Genomic DNA, 25,445 nt, shown 5'->3' on the forward strand with positions numbered 1-25,445 from the left:
CTTCTTCTCGAGGAAGCTCAGCCCCGGCGGAGCAAAACTATGATGTGGGGGACCGTGAGTTGTTGGCTGTTGTCAAAGCTTTGAAGGCTTGGAGACATTGGCTTGAGGGGGCTAAACACCCTTTTCTCATCTGGACTGACCACCGCAATCTGGAGTACATCCGGACGGCGAGGAGACTGAACCCTTGCCAGGCAAGGTGGGCCATGGTTTTCACCCGTTTTGTTTTCACACTTTCTTACAGACCAGATTCCCAGAACGTGAAGGCAGATGCACTGTCCTGGCTGTATGACACAGAGGAGCAGCCCATGGATCCCACTCCCATACTCCCTGCCTGGTGACGCCAGTAGTGTGGGAGCTGGACGCGGGCGTTGCGTACAGAGCCCCCTCCCCTCCAGTGTCCTGCTGGTTATCTGTACTTTTCGTTTGCTGTCCGTGACTGGCTGATCTATTGGGCCCACACGTCACCCTCTGGTCATCCAGGCATCGGTCGGACGGTGCGCTGTCTGACCGGGAAGTACTGGTGGCCCACTTTGGCTATGGATGTGAGGGTTTATGTTTCCTCCTGCTTGGTGTGCGCCCAGTGTAAGGCTACCAGGCACCTACCCAGAGGTAAGTTACACCCCCTACCTGTTCCACAACTGCCATAGTCACACCTGTCAATCAATTTTTCTGACCGATCTTTCCCCATCACAGGGAAACACCACGATCCTGGTCATTGTGGATCGTTTCTCTAAGTCCTGCCGTCTCCTCCCTCTGCCCGATCTCCCTCTGGCCCTACAGACTGCGGAAGCCTTATTTACGCACGTCTTCTGGCACTACGGGGTGCCTGAGGATATAGTGTCTGATCGAGGTCCCCAGTTCACTTCAAGGGTCTGGAAGGCGTTCATGGAACGTCTGGGGGTCTTGGTCAGCCTTACCTCAGGTTTTCACCCCGAGAGTAATGGGCGGGTGGAGAGAGTAAACCAGGATGTGGGTAGGTTTCTGAGGTCCTATTGCCAGGACCGGCCGGGGGAGTGGGCAGCGTTCGTACCCAGAACAGCGTTCGTACTCACAACTTCTGCCGAAGTCAATGCCTCTCCTTGTTCAGGCGGTGTTTGGCGGTAGATGTCGCCGGTCTTCTAGCCATCGCTGATCCATTTTCCAGTTGTTTTGTCTCATTTTTCCACACACCCGGTTCATCTCATTTCCCTTGTTATGTGTTGTGTATTTAACCCTCTTTTTTTCTCCCCATGTCTTTGTGTGGTATTGTTTCTGTTTCATTATTGTATTTCGTGTTTGTTGTGCCGTGTACTTTTGGCTCGCCTAAATAAAAGGCTCTGTTTGCTACCTATGTGCTCTCCTGCGCCTGACTCCCTTGCAGCCATTTATGCATACCTGACAGATACAGGTTATTCAAGGTAATGTGTACATGTAGGTAGGGGTGAAGTTACTATGCATAGGTAATAAACCGCCAGTAGCAGCAGTGTAAAAACAAAGGGGGGGGGGGTCAATGTAAATAGTCCAGGTGCCCATTTTATTAATTGTTTAGCAGTTTTGTGGCTTTGGGGTAGAAGCTGTTAAGGAGCCTTTTGGTCCTAAAGCTTGTTGTGCGGTAGCAGAAAGAATAGTTGACTGTGACTGGAGACTTTGACTATTTTCTTGGGCCTCTGGCACTGCCTAGTATATAGATTCTGGATGGCAGGAAGTTTGGCCCCAGTGATGCACTGGGCCATACGCACTACTATCTGTTGCGTCTTACGGTCTGATGCCGTGCACTTACCATACCAGGGTGGTGATGCAACCGGTCAGGATGCTCTCGATGGTGCAGCTGTAGAACCTTTTGAGGATCAGGGGACCCATGCCAATTTTTTTCAGTCTCCTGTTGTGCCCTCTTCACAACTATCTTAGTGTGTTTGGACCGTGATAGTTTGTTCGTGATGTGGGCACCAAGGAATTTGAAATGCTCGACCACAGCCCCGTCGATGTGAATGGGGGCCTGTTCGGACCTCCTTTTCCTGTAGTCCAAGATCAGCTCCTTTGTCTTGCTCACATTAAGGGAGAGGTTGTTGGCACAACACCTCCCTGACCTCCCTATAGGCTGTCTCGTTGGTGATCAAGCCTACCACTGTTGTCGTCAGCGAAGTTAATGATGGTGTTTGAGTCATGGTTAGCCAGGCAGTCGTGGGGGAACAGGGAGTACAGGAGGGGACTAAGCAAGCACCTCTGAGGGGCACCAGTGTTGAGGATCAGCGTGGCAGATGTTGTTGCCTACCCTTACCACCTGGGGGCGGCCCGTCAGGATGTCCAGGATCCAGTTGCAGAGGGAGGTGTTTAGTCCCAGGTTCCTTAGCTTAGTGATGAGCTATGAGGGCGTTATGGTGTTGAACGCTGAGCTGTAGTCAATGAACAGCATTCCCACATAGGTGTTCCTTTTGTCCAAGTGGGAACGGGCAGTGGGGCATGCGATTGATCTGTGGATGTGTTGGGGCGGTATGTGAGTTGGAGTGGGTCTAGGGTTTCTGGGATGATGGTGATTTGAACCATGACCAGCCTTTCAAACCACTCCATGGCTATTGACGTGAGCGCTACGGGACGGTAGTCATTTAGGCAGGTTACCTTCACTTTCTTGTGCACAGGGACTATGGTGATCTGCTTGAAACATGTTGGTATTACAGACTCAGTCAGGGAGAGGTTGAAAATGTCAGTGAAGACACTTGCCAGTTGGTGAATGCATGCTTTTTAGTACACGTCCTGGTAATCCGTCTGGGCCTTGTGAATTTTGACCTGTTTAAAGATCTTGCTCACATCGGCTACATCTGGAACAGATGGTACTCAAATGCATGCTTCAATGTAGCTTGCCTTGAATGCATTTAGCTTGTCTGGTGTCTTGCTGCATCACTGGGCAGCTCACGGCTGGGTTTCCCTTTTGTAGTCCGTAATAGTTTGCAAGCCCTGCTTACATCCAATGAGTGTCAGAGTTGGTGTAGTAGGATTCAGTCTTAGTTTTGTATTGATGCTTTACCTGTTTGGTGGTTCTACTGAGGGCTTAGCGCAATTTCTTATAAGCACCCGGATTAGTGTCCCGCTCCTTGAAAGCGGCAGCTCTAGCCTTTCATTCGTTGCAAATGTTGCCTGTATTCCATGGTGTCTGGTTGGAGTATGTACTAGGAATGCATTTTTGTCAGATACCGATATACAATATTTTCCTTGCCAAAAACAACTATACTGATATTTTAATCATTCTAGTACAGTTAAATAGATTTGATTTGATTTGAAATAGTTGAAATACACACACATACACACACTGACCAAAAAGTTATTTTGTCCACATTATGTTTTACTAATCACTTACTTGCTGTGCTGTTTCGTTGTTAATTTGTTCAGTCTCAACCAGAATTTAATCACACAGTACATGTCAAGCCTTGAAGTTTCAGCTCTGTCTGTCTGTGGCCTCTCCTCCTCGGTGTGCACTGTTTTTTAGTGTCCTTTTCCATTTTGTCCAGCTGTGTCTGTAATATTTTACGCAAACCCTGTTTCTTGTCTGCATCGAAGTAGCGGTCCTTGTACCTAGCATCGAGCATGGCGGCGACACCGTAAAGTGTCTCGGAGAGAATGCCACCAAATCGCTTGTTCATAGCCTCAAGTACTTTTGCAAGTTTTAACCCCACCTTCTGTGTCGGCAGTAATGTTGAGCAGGCATTTCAATGCGTACACAGTAGATGAGCTTATTTCTCAAGTGAGTTGTTCAAATGTAGCTAGGAGTGTATTCATGTTCTCAAATGCCATTGAAATGGCAGCAGCGGTATGAGAACCAGCACATTCTTGAGCATGCAATACTGCTTTCCTCAGTATGAAATCGTTATCGACCCACTGTGCTGTCAGATTCGGGATGCTCGTGGGGCTGACATCGCTGGTCCAAATGTCAGTCGTGAAGCTAATAGCAGTGACGTCCATAGTAAGTAGCTCAGGGATATGCGTTTCAACACTACTTTAACTCCAGTAAGGCAACATCTGGAAAAATAGCGCCTACTTGGCAGTGTGTACCGAGGCTTGACGTACTCGACCAGTCGGCAAAAGCCAACATCATCCACGACAGAGAACGGTTGATTGTTAAGAGCAATGAATTTCATTCTTGGTGTTAATGGATTTTGCCTTTGAGGTGTTTCGCTGAAATGTTCTTACTCTTTCAAATGACTGCTCGACTTGAACTTTTTCAGTTGTTGGAAGTGTGTGCTTAGTGTTTTTCTGCTTTTGGTCTGTGTAGCACTGTATTTTTCTTGTCATCTACCTACATTATATAGGTATGCATGTCAGCTTTGACATACGTTTAACGCCGATGTGCAAAACTTAACATCGTGCCGATGCAGATGTTGGCATTTGTAGCTAATATCGTCCAATTCCGATATGCTTACCGATTGCTATATCTCGCATCCCTAACATGTACGTACGGTCACTGTGGAGAAGACGTCATCGATGCACTTATTGATGAAGCCTCTGAGGTAGTATACTCAATACCATTGGATGATTTCTTGAGTTTGAGGAAAGTGTATACTGGCTGCAGCATCTCAAAATGGACAAACGGTACTATTGCCACTTTTCCCTCATTTTTCAAGTCTAGGTCTTTTTAAGGGAGTATGCGCACTAGCTGAGGCGCCAGCTGTACTGAAGCATGCTGATTCCCTTACTTGATTAGATCAGTAAGGATTTTACCCCGCTTATTGCTAGCAAATAAATCTTCTTTGAACATTGGCATAAGGGCTGGGAATTGCCAGGGACGATACGATATCACAATATGATATGTATTGCTATTCTCACGCTCATCTCGTTTTCTGTATGTATTGCAATTCGTTACTGATTTTGTGTTTCGATGTTCAAAACATTTTACTCACCTATCTGCTGCAGAAGGACAAGAGAGCCATAAGAGAATGTTTGATCAGTCATGGAAATAAAATTGCTGAAAACAAATTTGGCTCCCTATTTCTAAAGAAGATAGAGAAAAGGCTATGAAGGACAAAATACTGGAGATTTGGTGCAGGTATAGCGAACTAGCGCAAAAATAATATTTGATATCATCAATACAATATATTGTCAAAAATAATATCCTGACATGTATCTGTATAGATTCCCCCCCCCTCCCCCATCACTAATTGACATGTTTACTTAGTCTCCATAGAGACTCAAAGCAAGAGGCACCCAATTATGTCATATTTATACCCCCACGGTGAAAGGCAACACTAGTCTAACCATATGGTGAGTCAGAGCCAGCAGTGTTCCTTCTCTTTGCGGACACAAATGTTTATCCTGTAAAACAAGTATGAAACTAACCTTCCAATGATTAAAAGGGTCAGTAGCGCCCCAGCTCTCTCTATATGGGAAAGAGATTTTCAAGGAGAAGGACTGCTTAACAGGCTGGGCTTGTCTGACTGTCTACCTCAACTCTGCGAGGAGAACGTCACCTGGCACAGATCAGTCCCCTGATAGAGGACATAGCTCTGTGTGATGCCAAGAACAGACAGATGGCTACCGTACCGACCAACCATCTATTGCCCATCCATACAGATGGCACCTGCCTGGATACTGTCTACGTTCAGTACAGTAAAACACGGGCTGTTCTGTAGAGCACACAATGAGTTAATGAGAGTGGCGATGGTGTTTGTTCGTTCACACAACTCAACAATAGTTCCTCCTGTGTCTGCATGCCACAGAGGCCTTTGTCAGCAGTTTCCTTTCCAGGCCACTGTATCAGCACCTATGATTAGGAGCCAACACCAGAATTACTTTCACAGGCCTATGTCGACCTGCCGGACAGACTGGGAGGGAGAGCTGAGCCATTGTTTTAATACTGAGCAGGCAACACCAGCATGATACGGGGAACATTGTGTGAGGCAGACGGGACAAGGTTTGAGGAAGCGCACCAGGTGGAAGTGTATGCAACATGAGATCGGCCAGTCAAAGCACTGTTTGTTCAGACAGAGGGCCTGGTTCTGTTGCTCCTTCATCTGAGAAGCTGCTTCAGCCAACAAACTAGAGGCAGTTAAAAGGGAAATATTTTCTGGGGTCATTTTTCATGTGGAGGTATAACCATGCCACCGAGTTACATCTCTACAGTCTTTGACAGAGATTCTCTGCTGGCATAACCAAGGGCCTTTTTTGTTGTAAAAGAGCAGGCATCCATGTGATTTGTTAGCTAAGAATCCCCAGCTGTGTGGGGAGAGGTCAAAATGAGAGGCGAATCGCCCCGTTGGGAAGAGCGTATCGGGAATTGTAAAGAGTTCTTACCAAACAGTAGGCCTACTGCGTCTGTCCTGGAGCAGCTGGGCAAATTGTTGCAATTATACATTACGAATTGCTATATAATTCGCAGTTTTATCAAATGGACCATAGCATAATTAATGATATCTCTCTCCATTCCACTATCTAGTATGTCTTCAGTATCCATAAATAAGTATAATTTCGGATTTAATTTCATCCCTAAAAATTCATGGTCCATTAAAGTCATTTTACAAAGACAATTACGTGGCTGAGTGATGAGAGTATTACTAAGTCTCCTTTAGTGCACTGTAATAGCTCTAGCTAGGTAGCCTCTATCTAAAAGTGTTATAAAAACCAACCACACGGAACATCCCCTCACACAAACTGCTGCTACTGTAGTCATATGTTTTCAAATACTTTCATAGGTTCTTGAGACTGCAAAAAAATTATAGAAGACAGACTTTCTTGAAATGAAACTCCGGTGGAGAGGAGGGATCCCCAGATGGCCTACACCTGCTGTCAGTTTTTGTATAGTAGAGAAGCAGCAATAGAGGCAGGTGCCAGCCAGCCTTGTCCACAGGTCTGCAGGACAGTGTTAGAACACATCAGACTTGCTTCTGTTCTGCATGGAGATTGCCTGCCAGTATCGCATATCACACCAGGCCAGGTTGATGGTGAGGAAGGCCTCCAGTCTCAGAAAAGCCTGCAGGCAGCAACATCCTCTAAAAGGCCTGAGGGTAATGATTATTAATGGAACGGTTCACCCATTTGTAATATTATATTGTTTTTGTGCATCTCTGAGTAATGATCTATCTATTCCCTGGGTCATTTCATGTGTATCTGAGTTACTGGTGTTCAAGCAGGCAGAAATCCAGCAGGTATGACGTAGAACCGTGATGAAGTCAGTCTCACTACACTGGAGGTTAATAGGAATATGACTTTTAGATCGCGGAAATGTCTATCATACATGTCATACATGTCATACATGTTTTTAGTTTTCTTAATTTGTTTTTAAACTCTCTGGGATTTGTGGGACGGTAGCATCCCACCCCGCCAACAGCCAGTGAACGTACAGGATGCCAAATTCAAAACAAAATCTCATAATTAAAATTCCAAGCATACAAGAATTTTACACCATTTTAAAGATAATTCTCATTAATCCAGCCGCAATGTCTGATTTCAAAAGACTTTACAGCGAAAGCACCACAAATGTGCCAGCCAGTCACCACCAAGTCCAGCCAAAGAGAGGAGTTACAAAAAGCAGAAATAGAGAGAGAAATTAATCACTAACCTTTGATGATCTTCATCAGATGACACTCATAGGACTTCATGTTACACAATACTTGTATGTTTTGTTCGATCAAGTTCATATTTATATCAAAAATCTAATTTTACATTGGTGCGTTATGTTCAGTAGTTCTAAAACATGCAGTGATTTTGCAGAGAGCCACATCAATTTACAGAAATACTCATCATAAATGTTGATGAAAATACAAGTGTTATACATGGAATTAGAGATACTTCTCCTTAATGCAACCGCTGTGTCAGATTTAAAAAAAATAAAATCCGCCATATTGTGTAGTCAACATTAGTCAGAAATAGCATTATAAGTATTCACTTACCTTTGATCTTCATCAGAATCCACTCCCAGGAATCCCTGTTCCACAAATGTTTGATTTGTTCGATAAAGTTCATAATTTATGTCCAAATAGTTTCTTTTGTTAGGGCGTTTGGTAAACAAATCCAGCCGAACGTCGGACGAAAAGTTCAAATAGTTCCGTTACAGCCCGTAGAAACGTGTCAAACTAAGTATAGAAACGTGTCAAACTAAGTATAGAATCAATCTTTAGGATGTTTTTATCATAAATTTTCAATAATGTTCCAACCGGAGAATTCCCATGTCTGTAGAAAAGCAATGGAACGAGAGCTAACTCTTTCGTGACCGTGCGTCACGAGTCTGTGGCACTCTGCCAGACACCTGGCTCAATCCCCTCTCATTCTCTCCCCCTTCATAGTAAAAGTCTGAAACAAAGTTCTAAAGACTAACATCTAGTGGAAGCCTTAGGAAGTGCAATATGACCCCATTTACACTGTATATTGGAATGGCAAAGAGTTGAAAAACTACAAACCTCAGATTTCCCACTTCCTGGTTGGATTTTTCTCAGCTTTTCACCTGCCATAGGAGTTCTGTTATACTCACACACATCATTCAAACAGTTTTAGAAACTTCAGAGTGTTTTCTATCCAATACTACTAATAATATTCATATATTAGCATCTGGGACAGAGTAGCAGGCAGTTTACTCTGGGAATCTTATTCATCCAAGCTACTCAATACTGCCCCCTGTCACCAAGAAGTTAACCTTATGGGAAACTTAGAAACCTACATCAAGTCACAGTAAAACTTGAACATTTTTTATATATTCTTTGTATACAATCTAAATGGACCAAAAAATGTATTTAGTCTAACAGGCACACTGTGATAGAGAAAACAACTATATTACAGAAACACTACAGACAAGACAGAACTGTCCAATCTGAACAGTGGTCCTGGTAGTCTGGGTAGAATAAGAGCAGAAGAGAACCTGAGCAAAATTGATTAAACAGACAATAGTATATGTGAAATACTTAGGATAATAAAGAAATAAGATGATGATGATATTGGTAACTACATAATATACTTATGGTAACTACATAATATACTTATACCAACCTAATCTGTATATTTCTCAGAATAATGTATCTTCAGGATTGCTCTCTTTGGCCAGCTTCTCCATGAACTCCTGGCAGGGGAGGTTTTAAGTTTGTCTTCACAATAAGCATGGCCTTGATGGTAGGAACAGTGAACCTATTTCTTGCTGCTGTCCATATATCATTCATTTGGAAGAACACTCTCTCGACTGGTGCATTACTTCTAGGTAAGCACATGACTCTAATCTAGCCAGGTTAGTGTGTGGGATGTCGTTCTCTTTGAGCACGGTGGTTACCCACTTCAATCTCTGACTAAGCGGTGTCTCAGATGTTTTCCATTCTTCAAGCGATACCCCCTTTAGGAACTCTTGCAGGCCAGTAACCTCGTCAAACAATGCATCCTCATTGATGGTCACATTGGGGCATTTTTCCTGCAGTGTGCCTGCTGCCTTCTGGATCTCTTCACACCGAGTTTTGCCTTTTTAAAAGGAGACAATGTAAATCTTTTAGATTATCTGTGTGCTTTCCCCATGCTTGCAAGTAGTTCACAGCCGTAGTGAAGAATGATTGGGATGTTTTGAGAGCACTCTCTTTAGACATTGCTCCATTTCCCTCTAGCTCTCTCAGAAGTCCTCTGACCAAAACTGGAATAAAGTTGTCATCACATCTTGCTGTCAATTTTGCCTCAATGTTCCTCAGAATTGCAGCGGACTCCACAGCACAGCAGTCCTGGCATTCAAGCATCTTGATCATGTCACTGAATACAGTCAAGTTTCCATGGACAAAGACCAGCCAAAGTTCAGTCAGTGGATCTTCGAACGTTGTTCGCAGGACAAAAGGGCGTTTGTCTTCAGAAAAAAAAAGGATTTCAATGGCACATACCTTTTCAGCACTCTTTCTAGAGCAGGGAGCATGGACAGCCAGCGAACATTGCTATGTCCTAAAATGTTATGGTACTCCTGGCCAACAAACTCACAAAAGCTCCTCAGTCTTTCTACTCTGATGGTGAAAATCTTTCTGAGCAGGTACTTAACATCAAGGGGAATCATATCCAAAGCTGTTCTGGCTGTGTTATGTATGATGTGTGCAGGACAACCTAAGCCAATCACCTCCGCTGCAGGGCATTTTAAACTTTTGTATGGACACTGACTCTCCCCAGCCTATTCAATCCTCCAAGTTGGTATTTGTGTTGTCGGCAGAGTGCCACAACTTTGTTTTGCAGATTACATTTTTGTATGACCAACAGCAATCTCCTCTGCTGTTTCTCCATTCAATTCTACAAAATCATGCAGTTTTGTTTTCACAGATGTGTTGCCACCATATCTTACAATATCTGACTACTATTGGCAGCAGCTTTACATGTCCATGATTGGACGCATCAATGGACAGGGACACAAATTCAACCTGGTCTATGTCCTGTGTTACCAAAAAGGTTGTCCATGGTGCTAACATGTTACTCACTATGGCTTCACATTTTGTCCTAGCACATGTAAACTTCGGCTCATAAAGCTTTTGTGTCAGTTGTACTGTGCAGTTCTTAGATCTGTAACTATGATTGTGTCGCATAGTGTGGTATGCAAAGACCCTCCTGTACAGCTAAATCATATTCTTCTTGGGAAGGCTCGACCTTCTTGAAGAATGTGTGAGGGCATACCAACACGGGCAATCAGAGAGGCTTTATGCTTTTTTGTCTGTTGATGTTCTACCACTGCCGTTCCTGCCCCGCTGCCAATTGAAAAAGCGGAATTACAAAGGGTGCGATTAACCATTCTATCGTCTTGACCTGAGCGTATAAATGGAAATTCTCTCATGTTGTCATTAAAATGGCATTTCCGTTTCTTGGAAAGATCTATCACCTGGTTCACCAACTACTTTGCAGACAGTCCAGTGTGTCAAATCTGAGGGCATGCTGTCCGGTCCTCTGGCAGTCTCAATGGGGGTGCCACAGGGTTCAATTCTCGGGCCGACTCTTTTCTCTGTATATATCAATGATGTTGCTCTTGCTGCGGGCGATTCCCTGATCCACCTCTACGCAGACGACACCATTCTGTATACTTCCGGCCCGTCCTTGGACACTGTGCTATCTAACCTCCAAACGAGCTTAAATGCCATACAACACTCCTTCCGTGGCCTGCAACTGCTCTTAAACGCTAGTAAAACCAAATGCATGCTTTTCAACTGTTCGCTGCCTGCACCCGCACGCCTGACCAGCATCACCACCCTGGATGGTTCTCCGACCTTGAATATGTGGACATCTATAAGTACCTAGGTGTCTGGCTAGACTGCAAACTCTCCTTCCAGACTCATATCAAACATCTCCAATCTAGAATCGGCTTTCTATTCCGCAACAAAGCCTCCTTCACTCACACCGCCAAACTTACCCTATTAAAATTGACTATCCTACCGATCATCGACTTTGGCGATGTCATCTACAAAATTGCTTCCAACACTCTACTCAGCAAACTGGATGCAGTTTATCACAGTGCCATCCGTTTTGTAACTAAAGCACATTATACCAACCACCACTGCGACCTGTATGCTCTAGTTGGCTGGCCCTCGCTACATATTCTTTCACCAGACCCACTGGCTCCAGGTCATCTACAAGTCCATGCTAGGTAAAGCTCTGCCTTATCTCAGCTCATTGGTCACGATGGCAACACCCACCCATAGCACGCGCTCCAGCAGGTGTATCTCACTGATCATCCCTAAAGCCAACACCTCATTTGGCTGCCTTTCGTTCCAGTTCTCTGCTGCCTGTGACTGGAACAAATTGCTGAAGTTGGAGACTTTTATCTCCCTCACCAACTTCAAACATCTGCCCAATTTTACCTACCTCATCAACATACTGTTTTTATTTATTTACTTTTCTGCTCTTTTGCACACCAATATCTCTTACCTGTAAATGACCATCTGATCATTTATCACTCCAGTGTTAATCTGCAAAATTGTAATTATTCGCCTACCTCATGCCTGTTGCACACAATGTATACTCTTTTTTTTCTACTGTGTTATTGACTTGTTAATTGTTTACTCCATGTGTAACTCTGTGTTGTCTGTTCACACTGCTATGCTTTATCTTGGCCAGGTCGCAGTTGCAAATGAGAACTTGTTCTCAACTAGCCTACCTGGTTAAATAAAGGTAAAATAAAAAAATTGTACCTTCTGTCTGCTCTTCACTCTTCTTACTCAATTTTTCTTCTCCAATCTTTCTCCACTTGTCTTCCTGCTCTTGTTTTCCTTTCCTCCTCTTTACCTTTCTTTCCACCTCATTCTTCCACACTCCTCGCTTAACACTTTTTACTCCCTTAACTTCTTTGGGACAGGGGGGCAGTATTGAGTAGCTTGGATAAAAAGGTGCCCAGAGTAAACTGCCTGGTACTCAGACCTAAAAGCTAGAATTTGGATAGAAAACACTCTGAAGTTCCTAAAACTGTTTGAATGATGTCTGTGAGTATAACAGAACTCATATAGCAGGCAAAAACCTGAAAAATCCAACCAGGAAGTGGGAAATCTGAGGTTTGTAGTTTAAGTCATTGCCTATCGAATATAGTGTTTATGGGGTCATATTGCACTTCCTAAGGCATCCACTAGATGTCAACAGTCTTTAGCACCTTGTTTGAGGCTTCTACTGTGAAGGAGGGGGTAATGAGAGCTGATTGAGTCAGGTGTCTGGCAGAGTGCCATGAGCTCAGTCTTGCGTGCTCCCTTGAGAGTTAGCTGCGTTCCATTGCATTTCTACAGACAAAGGAATTCTCCGGTTGAAACATTATTGAAGATTTATGATAAAAACATCCTAAAGATTGATTCTCTACTTCATTTGACATGTTTCTACGAACTCTAATATGACTTTTCGTATGATCTTTCGCCTGGACCTGCCCGCGCCTCCGGAGTTTGGATTTGTGTACTAAACATGCAAACAAAAATGAGGTATTTGGACATAAATGATGGACTTTATCGAACAAATCAAACATGTATTGTGGAACTGGGATTCCTGGGAGTGCATTATGATGAAGATCATCAAAGGTAAGTGAATATTTAGAATGATATTTCTGACTTCTGTTGACTCCACAACATGGCGGGTATCTGCATGGCTTGTTTTTGTGTCTGAGCGCCGTACTCAGATTATTGCATGGTTTACTTTTTCTGTAAAGTTTTAAAAAATCTGATACAGCGGTTGCATTAAGAAGTGGATCTAAAATTCCATGCATAACACTTGTATATTTTTAGCAATGTTTATTATGAGTATTTCTGTAAATTGATGTGGCTCTCTGCAAAATCACCGGATGTTTTTGAACTACTGAACGTAACGCGCCAATGTAAACAGATTTTTGGATATAAATATGAACTTGATCGAACAAAACATGCATGTATTGTGTAACATGAAGTCCTATGAGTGTCATCTGACGAAGATCATCAAAGGTTAGTGATGAATTTTATCTCCATTTCTGTTTTTTGTGACTCCTCTCTTTGGCTGGAAAAATGGCTTTGTTTCTCTGTGACTAAGTGCTGACCTAACGTAATCGTTTGGTGTGCTTTCGTCGTAAAGCCTTTTTGAAATCGGACACTGGCTGGATTTACAACAAGTTTATCTTTTAAAATGGTGTATAATGCTTGTATGTTTGAGGAATTTTAATTATGGCATTTCTGTTTTGAATTTGGCGCCCTGCAATTTCACTGGCTGTTGGCGAGGTGGGACGCTATCGTCCCACATATCCCAGGGAGGTTAATTTTTCCTTCTCCAATCTTTATTAATAAATAGTACACTATTAGATAAAATATCTAATAGTGTACTATTTACTTTGGTTAACAGATTCCCATTGCTTGCCTCATTTTTGTATTTTATCTAAAACAAATAGTTTGCAATAATAAATTGGCAGGCTCTGTAATATCTTTCCTCCTCTCTTTCACTCTTATTCCTAGCCAGTCTTCTTCCTCTCCACTCTAACAGAAAACATTATGCTAATGTTATCCATGAAAATGTCAAAATATATTTTTACACTACTTATAATGTCAAACCATTAATTGTAATCTACAAATAAATATTATCATAATTAATTGTGCATTAATTTAATATGATCATATTTTCAAATAGCCCTTCCACTGCATGTTTACATGTGAACATTTATAACCTAGCTACCACGACAGTAGCTGGCTAACCTAGCTAGATAACTTAGCTAGCATAACCTGTCGACTAACATTAGCTATTTAAAACCTTATAAAGCATCTATATAGCGAGCAGCCACCTCTGCTGAACAAAACAAGCAAAACGTGATTGAGACGCCAACCGGTAGGCTCTGCTGCTCGGTCTTACCACATAAAATATTATTTCTCTTTGCAGTCTGTTTTTAACGCACAGTTAAACGGGGACATTTCCGGGGACAAACCACCAAAAACGGGGACTGTCCCCGGGAAAAGGGGGACGTCTGGCCACTCTACTCAAAAGTATATTTGCGTTGCAAATGTTAGACTCCTTTCTGAGGAACATCGATCTACAGGTTGAACATGGTGAGATTGTAGACTCCTAAATCAATAGTGCAGTTTGTTTAGACTATTTTACAGCTAACTAGTTAAGTTACATGGTGAAATTGTCTTTGGTATTTTTGTATGTAGGTATGTTTGCTAGCTAGCTAGCCAGAGAGCATTGCATTGTCAATTGTGTAGTAGACTTGAGCTGCAACAGATTTCCAGTGATTTTTCATGTTGCTGCCAACCTTATTATAATGCCAAAATGAAACATTTGTTCACAAATGATGTTGTTCTCCCATATTAGTGTTATTTAAAACTGTAAATATTAAGGAATTAGTGGTTTTGGGTGTTCTAGCATGTGTTGCCTCATGGAATAATGAATGTGCTGCACTTTACTCTGGACAATTTAAACTGTTGTGTGGGTGACTTGGAAACTGTACTAATCTGGCCTGGCATCCACATCACCACTTTTGCTTAATGGCAACCAACTCCTGCTGTTGTCTTTTGATTATAACCCCACTCATCAGGTCTCTAAGCAGCATCCTGTTGGTTAGCGCTGCTCTCCTCCACTGTTTCTGTGGTAGCCTTAATCATAGGCTTTCACCTCTGAGACGAGGCATCTGCAAACATACATTGTGCCCATATGACAGGCTCACTGTTACGGAGACTGCATGACTCAATGAAATTGAGACTGCAAAGATAGCCTGCAGAGTTCTGTCCTACTATCCAGGTCTGTACCCAAACCATTTTCGAACTTCTACTTTTAAAAATCCACCTCTCTAAAAACAAGTCTCTCACCGTTGCCGCCTGCTATAGACCACCCTCTGCCCCCCGCTGTGCTCTGGACACCATATGTGAACTGATTGCCCCCCATCTATCTTCAGAGCTCGTGCTGCTAGGCGACCTAAACTGGAACATGCTTAACACCCCAGCCATCCTACAATCTAAACTTGATGCCCTCAATCTCACACAAATTATCAATTAACCTACCAGGTACCTCCCCAAAGCCTTAAACACGGGCACACTCATAGATATCATCCTAACTAACTTGCCCTCCAAACACACCTCTGCTGTTTTCAACCAAGATCTCAGCGATCACTGCTTCATTGCATGCATCCGTAATGGGTCAGCGGTCAAAAGACCTCCACTCATCACTGTAAAACGCTCCCTGAAACACTTCAGCGAGCAGGCCTTTCTAATCGACCTGGCCGGGGTATCCTGGAAGGATATTGATCTCATCCCGTCAGTAGAGGATGCCTGGATATTTAAAAAAAGCCTTCCTAACCATCTTAAATAAACATGCCCCATTCAAGAAATTTAGAACCAGGAACAGATATATAGCCCTTGGTTCTCCCCAGACTTGACTGCCCTTAACCAACACAAAAACATCCTATGGCATTCTGCATTAGCGTCGAACAGCCCCCGTGATATGCTGCTGTTCAGGGAAGCTAGAAACCATTATACACAGGCAGTTAGAAAAGCCAAGGCTAGCTTTTTCAAGCAGAAATTTGCTTCCTGCAACACTAACTCAAAGAAGTTCTGGGACACTGTAAAGTCCATGGAGAATAAGAACACCTCCTTCCAGCTGCCCACTGCACTGAAGATAGGAAACACTGTCACCACTGATAAATTCACCGTAATTGAGAATTTCAATAAGCATTTTTCTACGGCTGGCCATGCTTTCCACCTGGCTACTCCTACCCCGGTCAACAGCACTGCACCCCCAACAGCAACTCGCCCAAGCCTTCCCCATTTCTCCTTCTCCCAAATCCATTCAGCTGATGTTCTGAAAGAGCTGCAAAATCTGGACCCTTACAAATCAGCCGGGCTAGACAATCTGGACCCTTTCTTTCTAAAATTATCTGCCAAAATTGTTGCCACCCCTATTACTAGCCTGTTCAACCTCTCTTTCGTGTCATCTGAGATTCCCAAAGATTGGAAAGCAGCTGCGGTCATCCCCCTCTTCAAAGGGGGGGACACTCTTGACCCAAACTGCTACAGACCTATATCTATCCTACCATGCCTTTCTAAGGTCTTCGAAAGCCAAGTCAACAAACAGATTACCGACCATTTCGAATCTCACCATACCTTCTCTGCCATGCAATCTAGTTTCAGAGCTGGTCATGGGTGCACCTCAGCCACGCTCAAGGTCCTAAACGATATCTTAACCGCCATCGATAAGAAACATTACTGTGCAGCCGTATTCATTGATCTGGCCAAGGCTTTTGACTGTCAATCACCACATCCTCATCGGCAGACTCGACAGCCTTGGTTTCTCAAATGATTGCCTCGCCTGGTTCACCAACTACTTCTCTGATAGAGTTCAGTGTGTCAAATCGGAGGGTCTGCTATCCTGCTATCTCTATGGGGGTGCCACAGGGTTCAATTCTTGGACCGACTCTCTTCTCTGTATACATCAACGAGGTCGCTCTTGCTGCTGGTGAGTCTCTGATCCACCTCTACGCAGATGACACCATTCTGTATACTTCCGGCCCTTCTTTGGACACTGTGTTAACAACCCTCCAGGCAAGCTTCAATGCCATAACTCTCCTTCCGTGGCCTCCAATTGCTCTTAAATACAAGTAAAACTAAATGCATGTTCTTCAACCGATCGCTACCTGCACCTACCCGCCTGTCCAACATCACTACCCTGGATGGCTCTGACTTAGAATATGTGGACAACTACAAATACTTAGGTGTCTGGTTAGACTGTAAACTCTCCCTCCAGACCCATATCAAACATCTCCAATCCAAAGTTAAATCTAGAATTGGCTTTCTATTTCGCAACAAAGCATCCTTCACTCATGCTGCCAAACATACCCTTGTAAAACTGACCATCCCACCAATCCTCGACTTTGGCGATGTCATTTACAAAATAGCCTCCAATACCCTACTCAACAAATTGGATGCAGTCTATCACAGTGCAATCCGTTTTGTCACCAAAGCCCCATATACTACCCACCATTGCGACCTGTACGCTCTCGTTGGCTGGCCCTCGCTTCATACTTGTCGCCAAACCCACTGGCTCCATGTCATCTACAAGACCCTGCTAGGTAAAGTACCCCCTTATCTCAGCTCGCTGGTCACCATAGCATCTCCCACCTGTAGCACACGCTCCAGCAGGTATATCTCTCTAGTCACCCCCAAAACCAATTCTTTCTTTGGCCGCCTCTCCTTCCAGTTCTCTGCTGCCAATGACTGGAACGAACTACAAAAATCTCTGAAACTGGAAACACTTATCTCCCTCACTAGCTTTAAGCACCAACTGTCGGAGCAGCTCACAGATTACTACACCTGTACATAGGCCACCTATAATTTAGCCCAAACAAATACCTCTTTCCCAACTGTATTTAATTTATTTATTTTGCTCCTTTGCACCCCATTATTTTTTATTTCTACTTTGCACATTCTTCCATTGCAAAACTACCATTCCAGTGTTTTACTTGCTATATTGTATTTACTTTGCCACCATGGCCTTTTTGCCTTTACCTCCCCTCTCACCTCATTTGCTCACATTGTATATATACTTGTTTATACTGTATTATTGACTGTATGTTTGTTTTACTCCATGTGTAACTCTGTCGAACTGCTTTGCTTTATCTTGGCCAGGTTGCAATTGTAAATGAGAACGTGTTCTCAACTTGCCTACCTGGTTAAATAAAGGTAAAATAAATAAAAATAAAATAAATCACCACCTGACTGGTTGAAAGAGCGCTACTGCTTGTTGATGCTAGTCTGATTTTAATTGGCTGTTTGATCAAGGAGAACAAAACTGTTTGAAACCAAGTATCGTGTGATTATGCAAAAGTCTGCCTTGTGTATCCAAGCAATATCTCCTTTACATGGTGTCTTTTCACATTTTTATCTTAATATGTAATCCTTTAAAATCTGTGGAACATAATTCTGGATTACAGCATATCTCCCTTGCCTGCCTATGTAAAATAAAAAATGAATATGTCAGCAGCAATATAAATCAGGACACCTGTTGTAACTGATACTTTTGGTCCCCAGAAGGTGATGCCTCCCTCTAACTCTCCAAGGAGAAGGCTATATTTACCAAAATCTATTATCATCTGATCAATCACCTTCTCTTCGGGCTCTGATTCCAGATGCACACTGGATGCAGTATAACCCAGTGTTACCAACTGTCTGACTCAACTCTTTTCCCCCTGTCTGTGTCCTGCCTGCGACAGATCTCACCACACCTCTCCTTGGCCCATGAGAGGAGACAGGGCCTGAGCACTTCCTCTGAGATATCCTTTTTCTCTAATGAAAAAATGAGAGGAGGATCTCTTTATGGCATCTGACCCAGTTCTACTGTACCCCTCCTGGCTTCTGGTGCTCCTTCAGGATCCCTATGCTGACCTGTCCTGGCAGGTTTCCGGTGCTCCATCATGATCCCAATGAGCTGGGTGACAGCTGTTCCTTTATTCATTCATTGTACTAATTTTAATTGAAATGAATGGCCCCTTGGCACCCCCCCCCCCATCATTCTCTGTAATACCAAAGCGTTATTAGACGTCCATTAGAAATTAGATTACCAGTGACCCATTTTTCAGAATGATGAATGTGGCTTAGTCTCAGCCTTGCCTTTCATGCTGTACAGCATCTCTGTTGAGAATTTAGAGCTGGGGAAATTCAGTGCTTACAAATGTTGGATCTGTTAATGAGGCAAACCGCAGTGACTGTAAATCTTAAGAAATTAAGATTTTTCTTCATTGCTTGCTTCAGTGTTATTATGGCCAAGGGAAAACTGTGACGTTTCCTGTGCCTTCTGGCAAAAAGACAATGCCTTTTAGATGATTTTTCCTTCATGTCTCACTTGCTGTTACAGTGAATGTACCAACATCTCATTCCACAACTATCTCGCAGTCTGTCTCCTCCTCACTGGATGCCTGCCTATGACGGTAACACTTGAAAACTAATTGTGCATTTTATAGTCCATTTGTGGAATTCACACTCGTTGATCTACGGTTGGCCTATTCCCTTTCTAAACTTTTAGCTGAAAAGAACTGTTGGGATTATTTAATTTGAATATCTTTAATTTTTCAGGATTTTGCTTATATAATATCTGTCTAGACCAGTACAAAATGGAGACTAACATGCCCTAGTTTTGCAGATGTTCTCCTAAAGTAGCCTAGAATGGGTCATTAGTTCTATCTTGACTAAGGACAGTGCTCAGTCTCATGTTCCCAATTTGATCATGGATATCTGGAAACTTGTTGGACCTACACTGCACATTTTCAGTGGTGAACAATATTGGGTAACTGAGTGTAAAATCAACTCATGTTCAACTAAAATTACCCACCACCACTCTGTCAACCTTGCTTGTATTTCACATGCTTTTATTGAATGTGTGTGTGTGTGTGTGTGTGTGTGTGTGTGTGTGTGTGTCACCAAAAGGTAAACAGATCAACGTGTCTATAGTTTCATCATGTCACCCTTCAGTATCACAAGATAAGATGGGCTTATTCCGTCAGGCGCCCTTGTTCTGCTTGGGTGGTATCCAGATTGTCATCCCTTCATACCGTCCTTGTGCCATACCTGGATATTCGGTAATGCCAGCATTGAACACAAAGGGAGCGGTTTTCAAAGTCCACTGATGCTCTGTAATCTGAAGGTTAGCGATGCTAACAAGTACATGTATAATCCCATAGAGAATGCTAACTAAATGTTTCTTACCTAAACTATACAAGTAAATCAAATGCTACTCTGTTTGCTCTACGCACAAAACAAATATTAGCCAGTAGGGGATTCCCTGCTGTTACCAAGTGAATGCTTGATTTTGGAAGAAGCTAATCACTTAGCTAGATAGCTAACTAAGCTCAGCAAGCAAAGAAACATCCTCTCACTGTCAACTGCGTTTATTTTCAGCAAACTTATCATGTGTAAATATTTGTATGAACATAAGATTCAACAACTGACATAAACTGAACAAGTTCCACCGACACGTGACTAACAGAAATTGAATGTGTCCCTGAACAAAGGGGGATCAATATCAAAAGTAAGTCAGTATCTGGTGTGGCCACAAGCTTCATTAAGTACTGCAGGGCATCTCCTCAAGGACTGCACCAGATTTGCCAATTCTTGCTGTGAGATGTTACCCCACTCTCATTGCGTTCATTTCATCTGTCACATTACTATGAAGCACCTGTAAGTTCCCGGACATTTCTGGGGGGAGTGGCTCTAGCCCTTACACACACAATGAGCAGTAAGGCTGGTGGCATTGTCATGCTGGTGTCAGTCAGTAGAAAGGCCTCTTTAGTGTCCTTAAGTTATCATAAATGTGACCTTAATTTCCTACCGTCTTCAAGCTGTTAGTGTCCTAACGACCGTTCCACAGGTGCATGTTCATTAATTGTTTATGGTTCATTGAACAAGCATGGGAACCAGTGTTTAAACCCTTCACAGATCTTCATTGTAATCTGGATATTTACAAATTATCTTTGAAAGACAGGGTCCTGAAAAAGGGACGTTTCCTTTTTTGCCAAGTTTAGCTACTAAATTGGAAAACCAAATGCACAACAACCATCTTATGGCTTTTTCCAAATACCCCAGTATACACTATTTTTATTGATTTATTTCACCTTCATTTAACCAGGTAGGTTAGTTGAGAACAAGTTCTCATTTACAACTGTGACCTGGCGAAGATAAAGCAAGCAGTTCGACACATACAACACAGTTACACATGGAATAAACAAACATACAGTCAATAATACAGTAGAAAAAGTCTATATACAGTTTGTGCAAATGAGGTAGGATAAGGGAAGTAAGGCAATAAATAGGCCATGGTGGCGACGTAATTACAATATAGCAATTAAACACTGGAATGGTAGATGTGCAGAAGATGAATGTGCAAGTAGAGATACTGGGGTGCAAAGGAGCAAGATAAATAAATACTGTATGGGGATGGGCTATTTACAGATGAGCGATGTGCAGTGATCTGTGAGCTGCTATGACTGCTGGTGCTTAAAGCTAGTGAGGTAGATATGAGTCTCCAGCTTCAGTGATTTTTGCAGTTTGTTCCAGTCTTTGGCAGCAGAGCACTGGAAGGAAAGGCGGCCAAAGGAGGAATTGGCTTTGGGGGTGACCAGTGAGATATACCTGCTGGAGCGTGTGCTACGGGTGGGTGCTGGCTATGGTGACCAGTGAGCTGAGATAAGGCAGGGCCTTACCTAGCAAAGACTTGTAGATGACCTGGAGCCAGTGGGTTTGGCGACAAGTATGAAGCGAGGGCCAGCCAACGAGAGTGTACAGGTTGCAGTGGTGGTTAGTATATGGTGCTTTGGTGAGTAGAGTGTTGGAGGCTATTTTGTAGATGACATCGCCAATGTCGAGGATCGGTAGGATGAGTGAAGGATGCTTTATTGCGAAATAGGAAGCTGATTCTAGATTTAATTCTGGATTGGAGATGCTTAATGTGAGTCTGGAAGGAGAGTTTACAGTCTAGCCAAACACCTAGGTATTTGTAGTTGTTCACATATTCAAGGTCGGAGAACCATCCAGGGTGGTGATGCTGGACGGGAGGGCAGGTGCTGGCAGCGATCGCTTGAAGAGCATGCATTTAGTTTTACTTGCATTTAAGAGCAGTTGGAGGCCATGGAGAGTTTAATGGCATTGAAGCTCGTCTGGAGGTTAGTTAACACAGTGTCCAAAGAAGGGCCAGATGTATACAGAATGGTGTCGTCTGTGTATAGGTGGATCAAAGAATCACCAGCAGCAAGAGCGACATCATTGATGTGTACAGAGAAGAGAGTCGGCCTGAGAATTGAACTCAGTGGCACCCCCATAGAGACTGCCAGAGGTCCGGACAACAGGCCCTCCCATTTGACACACTGAACTCTATCAGAGAAGTAGTTGGTGTACGAGGCAATCATTTGAGAAACAAAGGCTGTTGAGTCTGCCAATAAGAATGTGGTGATTGACAGTCGAAAGCCTTGGCCAGGTCGACGAATATGGCTGCACAGCAATGTCTCTTATCGATGTCGGTTATGATATCATTTAGGACCTTGAGCGTGGCTGAAGTGCACCCATGACCAGCTCTGAAACCGGATTGCATAGCAGAGAAGGTACAGTGGGATTCGGGATGGTCGGTAATCTGTTTGTGAACTTGGCTTTCGAAGACTTTAGAAAGGCATGGTAGGATAGATATAGGTATGTTTGGGTCTAGAGTGCATCCCCCTTTGAAGAAGGGGATGATCGCAGCAGCTTTCCAATCTTTGGGAATCTCAGACGATACGAAAGAGAGGCTGAGCAGGCTAGCAATAGGGTTTGCAACAATTTTCGCAGATCATTTTAGAAAGAGAGGGTCCAGATTGTCTAGCCCGGCTGATTTGTAAAGGTCCAGATTTTGCAGCTCTTTCAGAACATCAGCTATCTGGCTTTGGATGAAGGAAAAATGGGGGAGGCTTGGGGGAGTTTCTGTGGGGGGTGCAGGACTGTTGATCAGGGTAGGGGTAAACTGGTGGAAATCATGGCCAGCCGTAGAAAAATGCTTATTGAAATTCTCAATTATAGTGGATTTACCGGCGGTGATAATGTTTCCTAGCCTCAGTTTAGCTGGAAGGTGGTGCTCTTATTCTCCATAGACTTTAGTGTCCCAGAACTTTTTTGAGATTGTTCTACAGGATGCAAATTTCTGCTTGAAAAAGCAAGCCATAGCTTGCCTAACTGGCTGTGTATATTGGTTCATAACTTCCCTGAAAACTTGCTTATCACAGGGGCTATTCGATGCTAATGCAAATGCCACAGGGTGTTTTTGTGCTGGTCAAGGGCAGTCAGGACTGGAGAGAACCAAGAGCTATATCTGTTCCTGGTTCAACATTTTTTTAAAACGGGGCATGCTTATTTAAGATGGTGAGGAAGGCACTTTTTAAAAGAATAACCAGGCATCCTCTACTGACGGGGTGAGGTCAATATCCTTCCAGGATACCCGGGTCAGGTCGATTAGAAAGGCCTGCTTGCTGAAGTGTTTTAGGGAGGGTTTGACAGTGATGAGGGTTGGTCGTTTGACCGCAGACCCATTACGGATGCAGGCAATGAGGCAGTGATCGCTGAGATCTTGGTTGAAAACAGCAGAGGTGTGTTTGGAGGGCAAGTTAGTTAGGATGATATCTATGAGTGTGCCCGTGTTTATGGATTTGGGGTGTACCTGGTGGGTTCATTGATAATTTGTGTGAAATTGAGGTCATCAAGCTTAGATTGTAGGATGGCCGGGGTGTTAAGCATGTCCCAGTTTAGGCCACCTAACAGCATGAGCTTTGACGATAGATGCGGGGCAATCAATTCACATATGGTGTCCAGGGCACAGCTGGGGGTAGAGGGTGGTCTATAGCAGGCTGCAACGGTCAGAGACTTGTTTCTGGAAAGGTGGATTTTAAAAGTAGAAGCTCGAATTGTTTGGGTACAGACTTGGATAGTAAGAACTCTGCAGGCTATCTCTGCAGTAGATTGCAACACCGCCCCCTTTGGCAGTTCTATCTTGTCGGAAAATGTTATAGTTGGGGATGGACATTTCAGAGTTTTTGGTGGTCTTCCTATGCCAGGATTCGGACATGGCTAGGACATCTGGGTTGGCAGAGTGTGCTAAAGCAGTGAATTAAAAAAACTTAGGGAGGACGTTTCTAGTGTTAACATGTATGAAACCAAGGCTGTTACGTTAACAGAAGTCAACAAATGAGAGCACCTGGGGAGCAGGAGTGGAGGTAGTCACTGCAGGGCCTGGATTAACCTCAACATCACCAGAGGAACAGAGGAGGAGTAGGATAAAGGTACGGCTAAAGGCTATCAGAACTGGTCATCTAGTATGTTTAGAACAGAGAGTAAAAGGAGCAGGTTTCTGGGTGCAATAGAATATATTTAAGGCATAATGTACAGACCGAGGTATGGTAGGATGTGAGTACATTGGAGATAAACCTAGGCATTGGGTAATTATGAGAGCGCTATTGTCTGTAGCGACGTTTAAACTAGGTGATGTTACCGCATATGTGGTAGGTGGAACTAAATGGTTGGTTAAGGCATATTGAGCAGGGCTAGAGGCTCTACAGTAAAATAAGACGATCACTAACCAGGACAGTAATGGACAAGGCATATTGATATTAGAGAGGCATGCGTAGCTGAGTGATCATAGGGGTCCAGTGAGTGATTGGGCTGGCTGGAGATACGGCGATTCAGACAGCTAGCAGGCCGGGTCTAGTAGAAGGGCCTTAGCTGCACGTCGCGGCGGAGGAAAGCCTGTTTTAGCCTCTGCGTGCGGTGACGTCGATAGACCAGTTGTGATGGATTAGTAGGGTTCCGAGTAGCAGAGGGGTCCAAGACCAATTGGTACAGCTAACAGTCCAATATTCTCTAGACAGCTAGCGGGCCATGGCTAGCAGCTAGTGGGCCGCAGGCTAGCAGATTGGCATCCAGGGGGCCAGTTGAGTACCCCCGTCGAGCAGGTTACATCGGTAATCCGGTCGTGAAGGATCGGCGGGTTTCCGTGCCCCATACCGGCAGTGGAAGGGGTCCGGGTATTGTAGCCCAGGAGTGACTGATGGGCCTCTTCAGCTCGCTGGAAGAATGGGCCTAGCATGAGCTAGCTCCATGCTAATTGGTGCTTGCTTCGGGACAGACGCTACCCACGAGTAGTCACTCGGATTGCAGCTAGCTAGCTGCGGTGATCCAGGTGAAAAGGTTCAGAGCTTGCGGTAGGATTCCTGGGATATGGGGAGAAAATAGGTACAGTATGCTCTGGTTTGAGTCGCATTGTACAAACTCGCAAGAGCTTTCTAAGCTAAAGGTTAGCTGATGACCGCTAGCAGTGGTTAGCTGACTACTAGCTAGTAGGTACTGAGCTGGCTAGCTTCTGTTGGGGGATTCTCGTTCCGAGGTAAATGAAAATACTTGAGAAAAAACAGATCCACACCATACTGGGTGAGGCGGGTTGCAGGAGTTGAGGTTGAGGTTTTAGAAAAATCTAAAAAGATATGCGAAGAAAAATATATAAAAAGATATATACATGGGACAAGACGAAGGACAAAGATGTCTGACTGCTACGCCATCTTGGATAAGACAGAT

The 25,445-nt window shown here is 43.7% G+C and overlaps 1 protein-coding gene across 7 annotated transcripts in view; it reads left to right on the forward strand.

The window, feature by feature from the left end:
• Nucleotides 1–25,445, forward strand: part of LOC124004769 (glycerophosphodiester phosphodiesterase domain-containing protein 5-like) — a 116,014-nt gene that overhangs the window by 9,458 nt on the left and 81,111 nt on the right. The window contains exon 1 of one of the 7 annotated variants that reach the window (XM_046313545.1): nucleotides 435–609. The exons of the other annotated variants lie outside the window; for them this stretch is intronic. The gene's annotated coding sequence lies outside the window, so the exon portion shown is untranslated. Of the gene's footprint in view, nucleotides 1–434; nucleotides 610–25,445 lie in introns of those variants that run through there. 7 annotated transcript variants of the gene reach the window in all.

The sequence above is a fragment of the Oncorhynchus gorbuscha genome, linkage group LG19, assembly GCF_021184085.1.
Source record: "Oncorhynchus gorbuscha isolate QuinsamMale2020 ecotype Even-year linkage group LG19, OgorEven_v1.0, whole genome shotgun sequence".
NCBI classification, from domain to species: domain Eukaryota; kingdom Metazoa; phylum Chordata; class Actinopteri; order Salmoniformes; family Salmonidae; genus Oncorhynchus; species Oncorhynchus gorbuscha.